The 14,177-nt window shown below is 37.7% G+C and overlaps 1 protein-coding gene across 5 annotated transcripts in view; it reads right to left on the bottom strand.

The window, feature by feature from the left end:
* Positions 1–14,177, bottom strand: part of Bicd1 (BICD cargo adaptor 1) — a 209,470-nt gene that overhangs the window by 15,314 nt on the left and 179,979 nt on the right. The gene's annotated exons all lie outside the window — the stretch shown is intronic.

Raw genomic sequence — 14,177 nt, 5'->3', positions numbered from 1 at the left:
GTTGAGGTACTTATTTGAAGGCAATTGAATACCTCAAAAGCACAAATCAAGTCAAAGGGCATAGGAATAAGGATAATATCTAGCTTTTGAAAGGAGGTAGCTGAGAATAACTGATTTCACTGGCAGGGAGAAAAAGTCTTGCCATATTGTCTCTCCCTCAGGCTTCTATTGTTTTTAAACGTTTCAATGCAATTTAGAGATTCACCAACTTCCTAAAAGCCCATGCCTTAAGAAGTTCAAGATCCCATGTGTGGCTGTATGGGATAGGAGAGAGAGCCTCACATAGAAGGAGACAGGGAACACTAAGTTTTGGCTCCAGCCCTGGCCCACATGGCAGCAATGGGTATTGATGAGACTGCTGGGGTGGCTTCCTTGGTCCCCAGATGCTGTGTGGGAGGCAGACAGCAGCTCTTAGCAGCAGACTCCTGTGGCACAACTCATCCTGCCCCTCATTTTCCTGACCTGGGATCTAAGGCATCCCTGCCTCTTCGTGGGGTGGTCTCCATGCCACGTTTCCTTCTCTGAGCATTAGCTCTGCCAGGTGCTGCTCACATCCCTGTGAAACCATTCTGTGTCCTGTGAGTTTCGCTTATGCCAAAAAACCCAAGTTCTCCCTTGCAAGACCTGATAGTAACTTCCCTTCTTACTCTCTGGCCATCATCCAGTTTGGGCATATTCTTCTAAAACTGAAGTGTTCAGGAAAGAAATCATGTGTGGCCAGATACGACATGTGAACTACAGCATGGCACAGTCTTGTCTCACCTGAGCCATCCCCATTCTATGAAGACAGCAGAAATCTGCGCAGCTATCAAGTCATGCCTCAATCATCCTGTACTCATGGTGTTTGGAATTCCAGTGCAATAATTCATACAGTGTGTGTGTGTGTGTGTGTGTGTGTGTGTGTGTGTGTGTGTGTGTATGCACACTCTTATGTGTGCTGCTGAGAATTGACCACAGGGTCTTGCGCATGTTAGGCAAGTGCTCTACCACTGGGCTACACTCCTAGCCCCAAAATTGTATGTACTTTTAACTTTATGTTTACCCCTAATGGTTCATCTTTTCCTACTCAATGCATTTTTTTTGGCTTTTATTCTATCATTTTATAATCATCACCATATTAGCTTCATCTCCCATTTTTCTCCTTTCTCCCTCTCCCTCTCTCTCCGTTTTACTTTTTAAAAGAACTTTTATCCAAATACAGTCACATTCTGAGGTGCTATAGTTAGGATGTTAACATATGAATGTTGGGGGAGGGACACAATTTCACCCATACACTTGCAAAGCTGCTCAACAGGAATAGTCATTAAGGAAATGTAAATCAAAACCCAGCTAGATAGATCTCATACCCACTAAGATATTTACAGTGAAACAGATGATAACTACTTTTTCTCCTTTCTCAAATCAGAAAATATGATAACCATCTTTTTGATATCTTTATCTAAGATTAGCAACTAATAATAAGGTCAGGCTAAGTAGAGACGTATTTCATAAATGTCAATCTATGACTTGAGCCCTTTGCACATGTCATTCAACAAGTGATGAATCCAAACAATTATATTACCATTTAGAATTAATTTCTCTATTTGCCTCAAGAATATATACACTTGTAACCCTAGCTCCTTGGGAGGCTGATATCAGCAGGATCAAAATTCAACGTGAGCCTGTGCAAATAGTTCGCAAGACCCCATCTCTGAAATAACCAGAGTAAAATGGAGTGGAGATGTGGCTCAAGAGCACAAAGCCCTGATTTCAAACTCCAGTCTTACAAAAATAAATAAACAATACATGTATTTTTAAAACCTTGTTGGTGGTTTGCCAAGGTTCAGACATATTATGTTACCACTCTCCTGATCTTATGAGCTATAGGATGAGGATATCTGGTGGAAGTCATTCTTGATGAACTTATGCCAGCTGTTGGCAGTCCCCATTATATACTGAGCATATGAAACCACCCATTTCCAGAAACTCTCTGAAATCAGGCTCCAGTTTGTTGGTCCATAATTTATAGAGAAATGTCTTACTTTTCCACTGTACAAGACTGTTTCCGTATCTCTTGTGACACACCTAGGTATCCATCCTATTACTTGTATACTTTCTACTTCTCCCTGGGCACTTCTTCCTCTGTCTTTCATATCTCCATGATTTTTGGTATCTTTCCTCAGTAAGAAGAGTGAAAAGGAAAGAAATTTATGTCTTCCTTTTTTCTTTTTACATTTTGAAAATTATAACTCCCATTCTCAAAAACAGGCAGGGGAAATGGATGCTCATGATACAAAGAGCATGCATGCCTCTTGCTAAGACACTTGGTTATTATCTTTGTTAATTTGGCATACTTCTTTTTTTTTTTTTTTAAGAGGTCGTAAAGATTTTATTTGTAGAGAAGAGAAGAGAAAGACTGCATAGTGGAGAATGCAGGGGGACCTGGAAACCGGTGGTCTCTGGTGTACTACTTTCAAAACTATTTTTAAAATACTTTAATAAATCTACTTGAATAATTGCTATTTTCAAATAGATACTACTTTGGACCAAAAAACTTACATACTTGTAGTAAACAGTCAATATTCACTAAAGACCTCTCACTCTCACAGATGACTCATATACAATTATAGAAGAGAAAGAATATTTTAACATGAAAGCTACTGGGTAAGAAGTTGACAGAGCGTTATGGGTTGTTTTAAGATTAACACTCCATAGTCAATGGTCAAAGCACAGAGGCAACCTGTTTTACATCCTTATTGGGGGGGTAGGGAAGGATATCCCTCTTTCTTCTCTCTGAAAGAGAGAAGACATGGATTTTGGGAAAGGACAGAAGAAGAGTAGAGAACAGAAGGTAGGGGCAAGGATGAGGCATAATGGCAACTTGTAATATTTATAAAGTGATATGCAGATATGAGACTAAGCACTTTACATACAAAGGCTCTTTGATCCTTGCTTTAAACAAACCTCAATGAGATACATTTATTTTATTTCATTTTAGTTTAGTTTTTGACACAGTATTTGACTGTGTAGCCCTGGCTAGTCTCAAACTGTGATCCTCTGCATGAGTCTCCTGAGTGATGGATTACAGGCATGAACCACCACACCTGCATGGATTTTATTTTTATTTAGAATGAGGAAATGAGGCTTAGAAAGGTTAAGGAGCTTGTACCTGCTCACTTTTTATGGGGAGCCAAAGCTTTTCAGGGCTCAGAAAACTCAATTCAGTTTGGCTCTCATAGTCTCCATTTCACAGATTAGAACATGAGACTTAAGTGACTTCCTTATGGTCCATGGGTTGAGTGGCAGAATAAGAACCTGAGCCCAGGTTTCACTGTCCTCAAGCCTGATATGGGTAAACTGTGTCCTCACAAAGTCAAATGTTGAAGCACTAATCTCACACCTCAAAATATGATTGTATTTGGAGGTGAGGCCTCTAGTGGGATGAGCATTTAAAATGATGCTGTCAGGGTTTGCCCTGATCCAATCTGGCTCATGTCAGAGACCTCAGGAAACACTAAACCTGCTGCCACCTTGACCTGGGCTTCCCATGTTAAAAAAAAAAAAAAAAAAAAATTCTTGTTTAAAGCAGTTTGGTCTGGGGTATTTCATGACCACAGCCCAAGCAAGCTAAAAACAGACCCTTGATACTTGCTCCAAAGTAGGAGCAGTGATCACACTCACTTTCTGCCAAGACTACTTCTTTAGTCCACATAAACCCAAACCAGCCAAGTTGTTGTAATTCTTCTAGCCACTAAGCTGTCCAAGGGTTGAAATAAACAAACGTGTTTTAATTCAAGGAAACACCATGTACAAGGATATGTGCAAAAGGCCATACGCACAAATTATGAAAGTCTGCACTTGAATTTCAGCAGACTTTCTTCTTAGCAAAAAACAGGTTAAAATGGGAAATAGTTATGTCCGTGCTATCAATGAAAACTAAACTGACAACAAAATGTGAAATTTGAGCAATTCAGATAGTAGAAACCATATATTTCTACATACTGTGCACAGAGATAGGAAAACTGTATATGATAAACAAGTGCCCCAGATTGAGGAATTCTGAATGTCTGTTCATTAGCACTAAGGTGCTCTCCATAATAAGTTAACGACACTCTGTGGATGCATTTGGGTCCTGAGTGAGGGTGTCTCCAGATTCACACCTGTGGATAAGCATACTGCTCTACAGTCATTTCTTGCTATTTGCCAATGAAGTTTCTGCAGCAACTTCCTTTGTTCCTCTTTATTCTGCATTCTCTCTCCTCTGTGATCCTCAACTCTTCATTTCAGCCTGGGAGTCAGAGTCCATCAGAGAGAGCTATTTATTGAATTATTTTTAGCATACTTAGCATTGAACCTGCGCCTCAGACATGCTAAGTATGGGCTCTATCACTGAGCAAGTCCTAAGCACCAACCTTGGTGTTTAGATCTGTGCTCTGCCATTCACCCAGGAGCTGAGTGACACAAGGAAGTAACCATTCTGAGCTCTGAATTTTAAGCCTCTCTTATTTGATAAGTGGAGACAGTAAACACCAGTCTCCAGAGTTCATGTGAAGATCAGGTGAGAGAATGTATGTGAAAACATTTACAGTCTACTGATTTGGTAACAGAACAAAGGAGGGACATGACTTTGAGATTTTCAGTTAACCAATAAAGAAGCAAGAAAGGTCAAAACAAACCACACAATAAATTCATTCCCACAAGGCTTTGCTCCTGTCATGTTCATCTGAAAAGTTCCTCCTTGCTTAGACTATCCAGTCAACCAGCTTCAGTCTTTATTCCTGACCACCCCAGAAGGAATGTCTGCTTTCTCTAAGCTCCTGCAATACTTATCTCATCTCTGTCAGCATTTCTTGCCCAACTTTTGACTACTGCTTTCCTTGTAGTATATCTAATCTGCCCAGCTAAGTGATGGGTCTCTGAGGACAGGCAAGACCCTGCCTTATAATTCATTGTTTCCTTACAGTAGTTTACTTAGGGAGTTTCCATGTGGTGTAAAATATCTGCTAATATACGGATTCCACCTCTTTTAAAGGGTCCTTGGCTTTGTTTCTTTATGAAGACTGTATCAATGTTTCACATATCCATTTGAAGAAAGGAGAGTTTGCAAGTCAGACATTTTTGTCAGCAAAACAACATCTTTCAAACAAAAAGAATAAGAAAGAGGAGGTATTATCTGATAAAATTTTAAAGTTAATTGTGGTGATATTAATTTTTCTTTTTTGATAATTGGAGACTTTACTATATAAATCTTTGATGTATAAATCAAATTGCCATTGTTTAAGATGTGCCAAGTAACTTTAACACTAAGTTATTCCTCACTAAATCTACAAAAGTGTTAGTGAATTAACAGAAAAGTTAATGGAAAAAAGCACCAAGTACATTCTTCTTGTAGTAATGACTTGAACATTTAAGTAGTCCTATGGACTCCTAAACACATAAACAGATAAGACAGAGAGAGAGAGTAGAGAATTTAGGAAAAAAATGAGAAGTTGAGATAGAAATATTATGTAAAGCAAACAAGAGCGTGAGATAGAAACACATAAATAGTAATAGTAGTTAAGACAAGTTGAAATACTTAAAAAAATCTAATGATGAACTTAATGGTACATTGAAGCTAATAAAAATGGGTAGCTGTGAACAACCTAAGACATTTTATAATCAAACACATACAGTTGACTATCTCATCCCTTTTTGACAAAAATATTACATGTCCTGTTAACATATTAGTTTCTCTGAAAGTGTCCACAGGTAAGATAAAAGTATAATTTCCAACTTCTCAGGGGTGATCTGCCAATTTATATCACTGGACACCAGTGTTTAACATTGCAAATTACATTATATATATATATATATATATATATATATATATATATATATATATATATGTATACCCTTGATAGGAACAATCATTATTCATTAAAAACTTTCAGAGAACAAAACAACCAAATTGTTGAAACACATTAAAAAATTTCAATGTAGATCATGCAAAAATGAGACCTGGTGACCAATCTTAGAAAAGCATCTGTCTCTGCTTCCATAAATGGCAACTGCATATAGTCTATCACATTTTGGTGACAAGTATTCACATTGTCTTCGATGATGTAGAATTAAAGCCTGCCTTATTAGCAGAGAGGGTACATTTTTTAGACTTTTTAGTGACTGCAGATTAGACAACTTTCATGCAGCCTTCCATTTGCTATCATATGACTAGCTTATGGAATGAAGCAATATTTATAGAATAGTCTATTTTTATTTCCAATCTTGAAGAAGAGAAATATAAAAGTGACCTGCAGTAAAGCCACCTTTCTGCTTCTGAACAACTTATAATTAAACCATGAGCATGTGTGTTATCAATGGTCGATGGCAGGACAGACATGGACAATAAAGGGGGAGAGAGTTTTACATACAGTGGCACCAAGAGGTAAAAGCACATTTTGTTGCCAGATTCTTACAACAATTATACTCCTTTTAAAACACAACCTTTAGTTTAGAACCTTCCCAAGAGCAACGCCAGTGAGCAGCTAATTCAAGATGATATGTCAGTCTGTTCCTCATAAGCAAAATCAATTAGCATATGTCAAATCAAGACCAGCTACTATCTTTGAAATGTTATAACTAATTCACCATCCAAAAGGAACAAGACAGACATAAGTTAAACAAACTGTAACCAGGAACCCACTAAAAAGTTCACTTGTAAGAACAGATCCCAGACAAGAAAAATATGAGACACCACTCAATGAAGTGTGTTTGATTTTCTTATTTAATTTTTTCTTCACTTTTTATTATTGCAAAAAAAAATCACACTAGAAAATACTCTGAGACGTTCAGGGTATCCTCTTCTGAAATCGATGGATCTGAAAATTACAGATTTTCATCAATGTCGGCTGTTTCTTGGCTTTTTTTTCCTTTTCTAAGAAAAGAAATCTTTGTAACATGTAATCCACATTTTAGGGGGGGTAAACAATTCAGAAACCCTCAAACTAAACCAAGTGTTCAAATGTCCTATGTTCTCACATATAACTTAAAGGAAGAGCAATATATTTAAATAATAGATATTTTAAAAATCCAAGTTTACTGAATGAATGTACTTACACATTTTTCAAAGAAAAATAAGACTTCATAATGACAAGCTTCCTAATTTAAAAGTATCTGATTCATGGACATTTAACTGAAGCAAAGTTATTCAGGAAGAACTCTATTAAGGAAAATAAGGTTTATCTACATGTTTATAGCCAACTTACCTCTTTTTGCTTTGGATGTCAAGTAGTGCATAAAAAGAGAAAAAAATTTATGTTTAACTGATTCTAGTGTCATTTCACAATGGCTTATTCCATAAATACCTACACAGAGTAGAGGACTACATGGTTCTTAAAGGATCCTATGAACAGAGGTAAAGCGAGGACTATGGGCAGCCAGAACAGCATCCTCTTTGGGACCTCTGAGCCAGGAGCTGGGGTACCATTTGGCAGGAAGCAGATAATACCCATTCCTAGTCTAAATTTCTAATTTCAGCTCTCATGATCCAAACTGATTTTTTGGAGTAAGACGTAATTTTTTTGAACTCAAGGTTTCATGCTTTCTAGGCAGGCACTCTATCAGTTGAGCTACTCCGCCAGCCCTTTTTTGGTGATGAATTTTTTCAAGATAGGGTCTCATGAACTATTTGTCCGGGGCTGGCTTTGAACCGCAATCCTCCTGATCTCTGCCTCCTGAATAGCTAGGATTACAGACATGAGCCACTGGTGCTCGCCTGTAAGACATAATGTTAAGTGCAATGAAGAACTGGGAGGTGAGGCTCAGTTTAGAGTAAAAATGTGTTGATGACCAGCATCACAGCAGTGTAAAAGTCCTCAGCATGAAGAATGTCTTCCCTGCAGCTAAAAACAAAGAAAACACACCAATTCTTACATCCACTAAAAATATGTAGCTAGAATGGCAGCTCTAAGTCATTGTCCTGAAAAATAGATATACAAATTCTCATATAGATCTCTAAGTACAAAATTTTGAAATTATAGAAGTTTCCTTTATGTCATTGTTTTAAGAGTAACAATAATTCTGTCATCTCCTGAGAACATTTGCTAAGTGGTGCAGTCACATGAGAGCAGCTCCAGAAGCAGCCGTCAGAGGGAGATCTGAGTTGTGGACTGGAATGCTGCAGTGACAAAAGTAACCCAATGCTAAAAAAGAACGAGAATCTTTCTTGAGTCTAATGACTAAAGCCAGGGCAAACTTGGCTTTATGAGCACATTTCACAAAACGTTAAATCTGTGACTTTAGTGTATCAATGATTTTTTTTTTTTTTTGGTTATGAGGTGACAAAGGGCAATGAATTGTGTGGCTCTATGGTACCTTTATGACTTTACACTTTTTAAAGCCAACAAAGAAAGGAATAAAGGAGTTGTGTGTTTCCTTTTTCCTCTCATACATTTCAGGCCTAATTTTGGACTGTTTTCACAAAATCTGAAGATCAATAGATGACTTAAAGTGATGGGTGGATGGAGGAGGGACGTCCAGCAGTGCTGGAGGAATTCCACAGGTGGCAGGGGTGCTGCCCTGCCCCTCAAGGAGCATGGTGCACTACTGGATTAGTTGCTCATGTTTAACTGCTAGTTCACTTTAGTTTAGCTAAAATTGCTATGGAGCTACATTTGCACTGCGTCGTTTAAGGCAAAAGAACAGGGCACTGGCCTTCTACAAGCATCACAGCTCTGCATCACCTGCACTGTGCTCACTGACATGGTCCACTCTGCTCCTCCAGAACCTCTGAAGAGCCCTGCAATCCAGGAAAAGTCCATGTCCCTAACTGTTTAGAAAATCTCAGAGGAGCTCAGGTGCCTGCCATGTTGAGTACACCAAAGAACTGTTTCTGAATTAATCAGTAGCCCCCATCCCCAGTGTAACAATGTTGGTGTATTTTTAGACACTGAATCTCATGTTTTGAAAAAGAAATCTAAATGTTAACATGCTGCAAGAATTCAGTGTGAACTTGGGAACCCTACTTTTTCCTGCCTTCTACAGTCAGTTCATACCTTAAATTGTCAAAAAAAAGAAAAGTTTGTTTTATGTATTTTTTGTTGAAACAAAAAATCCCTTTTCTTAGGAACTATACTATATAATACTGAGAGATTTGTTTACATATCTAGAAACGTGGATTTTATATAAGGGACTCCAAACCCAATCATGGAGAGAATAATGTGAATTCACAGAAGAATTATCTCAGAACTGCAGAAGCCTCTTCAGGAAAAGTCCCATTGAAAGGTACAGTTTGCATACAACATCTCAGGCAATGCCCTACAATGAGAAGGTTCGTTATAACAGAATGTTTCATCATTACAGTGAAGGAAAATAGTAGAATACAATAGACTGGTGCCAGCAGATTGAAATAAGTAGTATATCAACGACAGTATCTGTGGCCATTTTCCTATGGGGTAGAGTGGGGAATGGTCCCAGATGCCCACAAGAACTCTTCTTTGCATGTGGGGCTTTGGGATATGAAGGTAACACCAAAAGACAGGCCACTGTAGCACCCAACTTCCTGCACAAAGGATGCCAGAGAAACTAAGGTTTAGGTGCTGTAGGTAAGTAATTAATTACAGGTGTGGAATAAATTCTGCTCTCTGACATGAAGATGGAGAGCACACACAGGAAGAATGTGGTGAGAGAAAACATGCAACCATTTTATTCTGTATTTGGACTTGTTATTACTGGATGGAGGCTGGTCACTTCATTGAGCCTAAGATAGGACCTGTGATCTATGAATCAACTCTAGAAGTGTCTCTTTTGGGTTTTATGTCTCTCTGGTGGGGCCATTTGGGTAGGATCAGAAGAGAACAGCAGTTACTATCTGGAGTGTCCTAGGCCTTCCATGTGACAGCATACTAGTTCATTACTCCTCTGAACATAGCCACCTTCTGGAGACCTCGACCTGCAGCACCACATGGGTGGACTCAGAAGGACCCAAACACCACCTAAGTGCTTTTGTTCAAGTATGTAACAATTAAGAGTATCAAATAAGTCTATTTTCTTTCCTTTAGTGGCTGAAATGGAGAAAGATTGGAAGTTCTTATTTCCTTAAATTTCCATTTACATGGGGTTAGTAAAATTTTAATACTTTAAGTTTTAAACTTTACATTTAAAATTACATAATAATTCTAAACAGTCAACATGGATTGAAAAATATGATTTTTATCTGCTATGTATATTGCTACTGTGGAGTTAATTGTCATACTGATATCTTCAGTAATTCCAGCCTTTTATCGTAGTTTATTTTGCCTACAACGCTCAGGCTTTGAAATGGAATCCTTTAAGAAAATGCAAGTTCTGAACTGTGATATCTGACAGAATAAGGAGTAGAAAACAGAAGTAAAACAAAATTAAAATGCGATGGAACTGTAGTGTTCAGATGTCCATTAATCATTGCCTTATTGGCTGAGCAGCTCCAGTTTGTAGCCAGGGTGGTTTACTCAGTATCGTCCTTATTGTCTCTCTCTCTTTGGGAAGGAGGAAAACACTGGAACTCAACCTTGAAAGAGTTTGATGTGCTTTCAATCTATAGATGGTGTCCTTAGGTACTGCCATTTAAAACTGGCAAAGTGCATTTTAAGCATTTTCAGCGTACTCCAGGCTTAAGGTAAGAATATGGGTGTTTCAAAACTTGATCATACAACTTAAAAAAATGAAGTCATTTTATTGTTTTAAGACTATTTAAGGAATATACATTAAACATATACCTAAACAATAGGAATTAATTTCTTGTACTGGCAAAGAGATCTAGGGACAAATAAAAGAGACCTATCAAAACAGAGGGCTGGCAGAGTGACTCAAGTGGTAGAGTATCTGCCTAGCAAGTGTGAGGCCCGGAGTTCAAACCCCAGCACTGCCAAAAAAAAAAAAAAAAAAAGGGTATGCAGGGCAGGGGGTGCATCTCCAGTGGTACAAAGCAAGGCCCTGAGTTCAAACTCCAGTACCACACAAAAAGGGACATGCAAACATTTAATTGCATCTATTTAAAAGAACATTACTATCAATCAGAGACAGACAAAGCAGAATCTATGTGCAACAGCAAATATCTGATCTGCTATTTCAGTTTAAAAGTAAAACTGTGCCATCTTAAACCTCATTTTAATATCAGATGTTATGAGAATGCTTGCCTAGCAAGCGCTAAGTCCTGAGTTCAAAACCCCAGGACCACTACCAAAAAACTCAGATGCTATTGAAGTTTAGATTTCTGTGCAGAAATCCTATCTAGCCAAGACTATTGCTAGGTAAGATCTAGAACTGCACTGTCCAACACAGCAGCCACTAGCCACATGATGCCACTGGGCAACTAGTACATGGCTGGTGCATGTAAAATAGTTCCTTAATAGCTGCTTCTATGGGTTTTATGTTGCAATGATAATTGTACAAATATATCCTATCAAAATATATTGTTAAAATTAAGATAGCTTGTTTCTTCTTACTTTTTCTAATGTGGCTACTAGAGTTTAAAATTACGTATGTGGCTTCCATTGTATTTCCATTGACAGCTCTGGTCTAGAAAATTAAACAGTAAACAGCCTAGTAGCTGTCATTTTTGTCACTTGGCATGAAGTGCTCCTATTTTATACATGGAAACATTTCAAGTTTTCTTAAGGGGTTCAACCTTATCTTCCTTCCCCTCTGTAATTTCTTCCGATTAAAAGTAAGCAAAAAAGATGAGTCGCTATGAAAGAAAAAGCAAGATATATTGAGTGGAAACAAGCATGCATAGTGTGGTAATACATGGCAAAATGCAATTTGCATTTATACATGTATATATTTACATGCAGCTTCTTGCATATGTACCAAATGTTTCTTGAAAGATACAAAAGATTAGGTGGGCAGAGTTCTACTTTTCATATAGATAAGTGAGTAACTCACTTGGGAAATTTCCAAATGTGACCATAGTGCAGATTTTACTGAGCATCCTGCATTAAGTCCTATACTCACATCAGCATCCCTACCTGCTGATGGCGCCTCTCATGGCCAGCGCTCACATCTCCTGTGGGAGGATGTCCCTAACTCCTTTATTCATACTAGGAACACGTTAACATCATTTCTTATTTGCATGCTTGTCTCCCTTAGCAGACCATAAGTTTCTTGAAGAATGAGGATGGTGCTTCATTTGAGTATTGTTATATACCAAAAGTCAAGAAGAGTGCCTGACACATAGTATGTGCTTAATAAATTTTGTAAAATTTCAGTGAATGAGTGAATGAACAAATCGGATAATGAAAGAAATGCGATTTTGGTACAAGATTAAGAACACAGGTTTTGCAATACAACAAACAGACAAATGCCTACTTGTTTGAAAGTGAAGGCAGTTTTCACTGTGGCCATGTTTGCATGCATGTTGACTCTAGCTCTGAAAGTGGTTATGTATCTAAAGGTAACACAATTCTGTAAGCTGCTTTTAAAATTGATAAAATCTAAAATATCACAGAAAAATGTCGTATTTCAAAACAATACCATTCTTTCACACTAGTTCAGTAGTGGTGTCAGAAAGGGAGAAAGGCATAGGAGGAAGTGAGGAGGGATGCAGCAGAGAAGACATTGAAATGATGTGAGAAAGCAAAATATTCAAGAGAAAACATTCTGACATGAAGACAGGGCAAAGAGCAATTGCCCCGCTGCTCCTCCTCCTCCTCCCCCTCTTCTTTCCTGTTTTGTGTTGGGTATTTTCAAGATAGGGTCTTGCAAATTATTTCCCCAGGCTGTCTTCAATCATGATCTCTGCCTCCTGAGTAGCTAGGATTACAGGCATGAGCCACTGGCACCTGGCAAGGATTTCTTACATAGGGTAAAAACACTTCATATGTTTTGAATCTTTAAATGAAATCTATATCTCTCTCAATTCCTCAACCTAAGGTTAAAAAACAAATTAATTAATTTTTTATTGATATAATTACTTTGATGATCCTCCTTTTTGTGGGGGAAGTACTGGGGCTTGAACTCAGGGCCTTCTACTTTCTAGGTAGGTGCTCTACCACATGAGCCACTCCGCCAGCTTTCAATGATCCTTAATTTTAAAAAAGCCACATTTGCTTATTAAAGTTGTATAAAATTCATATTAAATATGTACTTAAAAACCATTCTGAAAAATTAACAGGGGATTGTCCCTTAAGAATGGCTAGGTGAAGTGGCTCTCGTCTATAATCCCAGCTACTCAAGAGTCAGAGATTGGGAGGGTCATGGTTCAATGCCAGCCCAGGCAAAAATTTAACAAGATTCATCTCAACCAATAAGCTGAGCCTGGTGGTACACATCTGTAATCGTAGTTTTATGGGAGACATAGTTAAGGAGGATCACAGTCCAATCCCAGACAAAAACCACAAGACATTATCTGAAAAGTAACTAAAGCAAAAGGGATTGAAGGTGTGGCTCAAGTGGTAGAAAGTCTACCTAGCAAACTTAAGGCTCTGAGTTCAAATTCTAGTCTGCCAAAATAAAAAAATGAATACATATTGTTACACCCAGCATATTGTATAATTATGAATACTTTAGATTAAACCCATGAATAAAAAGTACTCATGAAATCTATTATTTCTAATAGGTTTACAATATTTCTTAAATAGAACATTTGGCTGGTTATATATGCCACATTTTCCTGTTTTTAGCCTAATGAAAACTTTTTGTTTGTTTGTTTTTTGCAGTACTGGGGTTTGAACTCAGTGCCTTCACCTTGAGCCACTCCTCCAGCCCTATTTTTGTGAAGGGTTTTTCAAGATAGGGTCTTTTGAACTATCTGCCTGGGCTGGCTTCGAACCACGATCCTCCTGATCTCTGCCTCCTGAGTAGCTAGGATTATAGGCATGAGCCAAAAGTATCACAAATAATCTTTAAAATGTCTTATTCAAAATAGTTCAGCCTAGGAAAAATAATATATATTGTTGTTAATGTGGATATTTTAGAAGTTAAAATTTGGTGTGGATGATTGGTCAATTTCTACAGTAAGTCATTTAACCAGGATCTTTTAGAAAATGTTGATCTTATAAGAATTTATTAAGGATTAATCTGTTTGATTCCATGAGGAATGAAAATTCCTCATGCTATAACAGCTTTACTTCTTTTACTATTTTAACTTCAAATAAATGATTAGAAGTATGAAGTTTACCAACATGCTAAGTTATCATTAAAGTTGTTTTTCTGGCCTAATGAAGATTCTGAATTGTATCTTATTT

Source organism: Castor canadensis, chromosome 8 (assembly GCF_047511655.1).
Source record: "Castor canadensis chromosome 8, mCasCan1.hap1v2, whole genome shotgun sequence".
Classification (NCBI taxonomy): domain Eukaryota; kingdom Metazoa; phylum Chordata; class Mammalia; order Rodentia; family Castoridae; genus Castor; species Castor canadensis.
The sequence above is the reverse complement of the archived record's forward strand: the minus strand, read 5'-3'. Positions and strand labels throughout refer to the sequence as shown.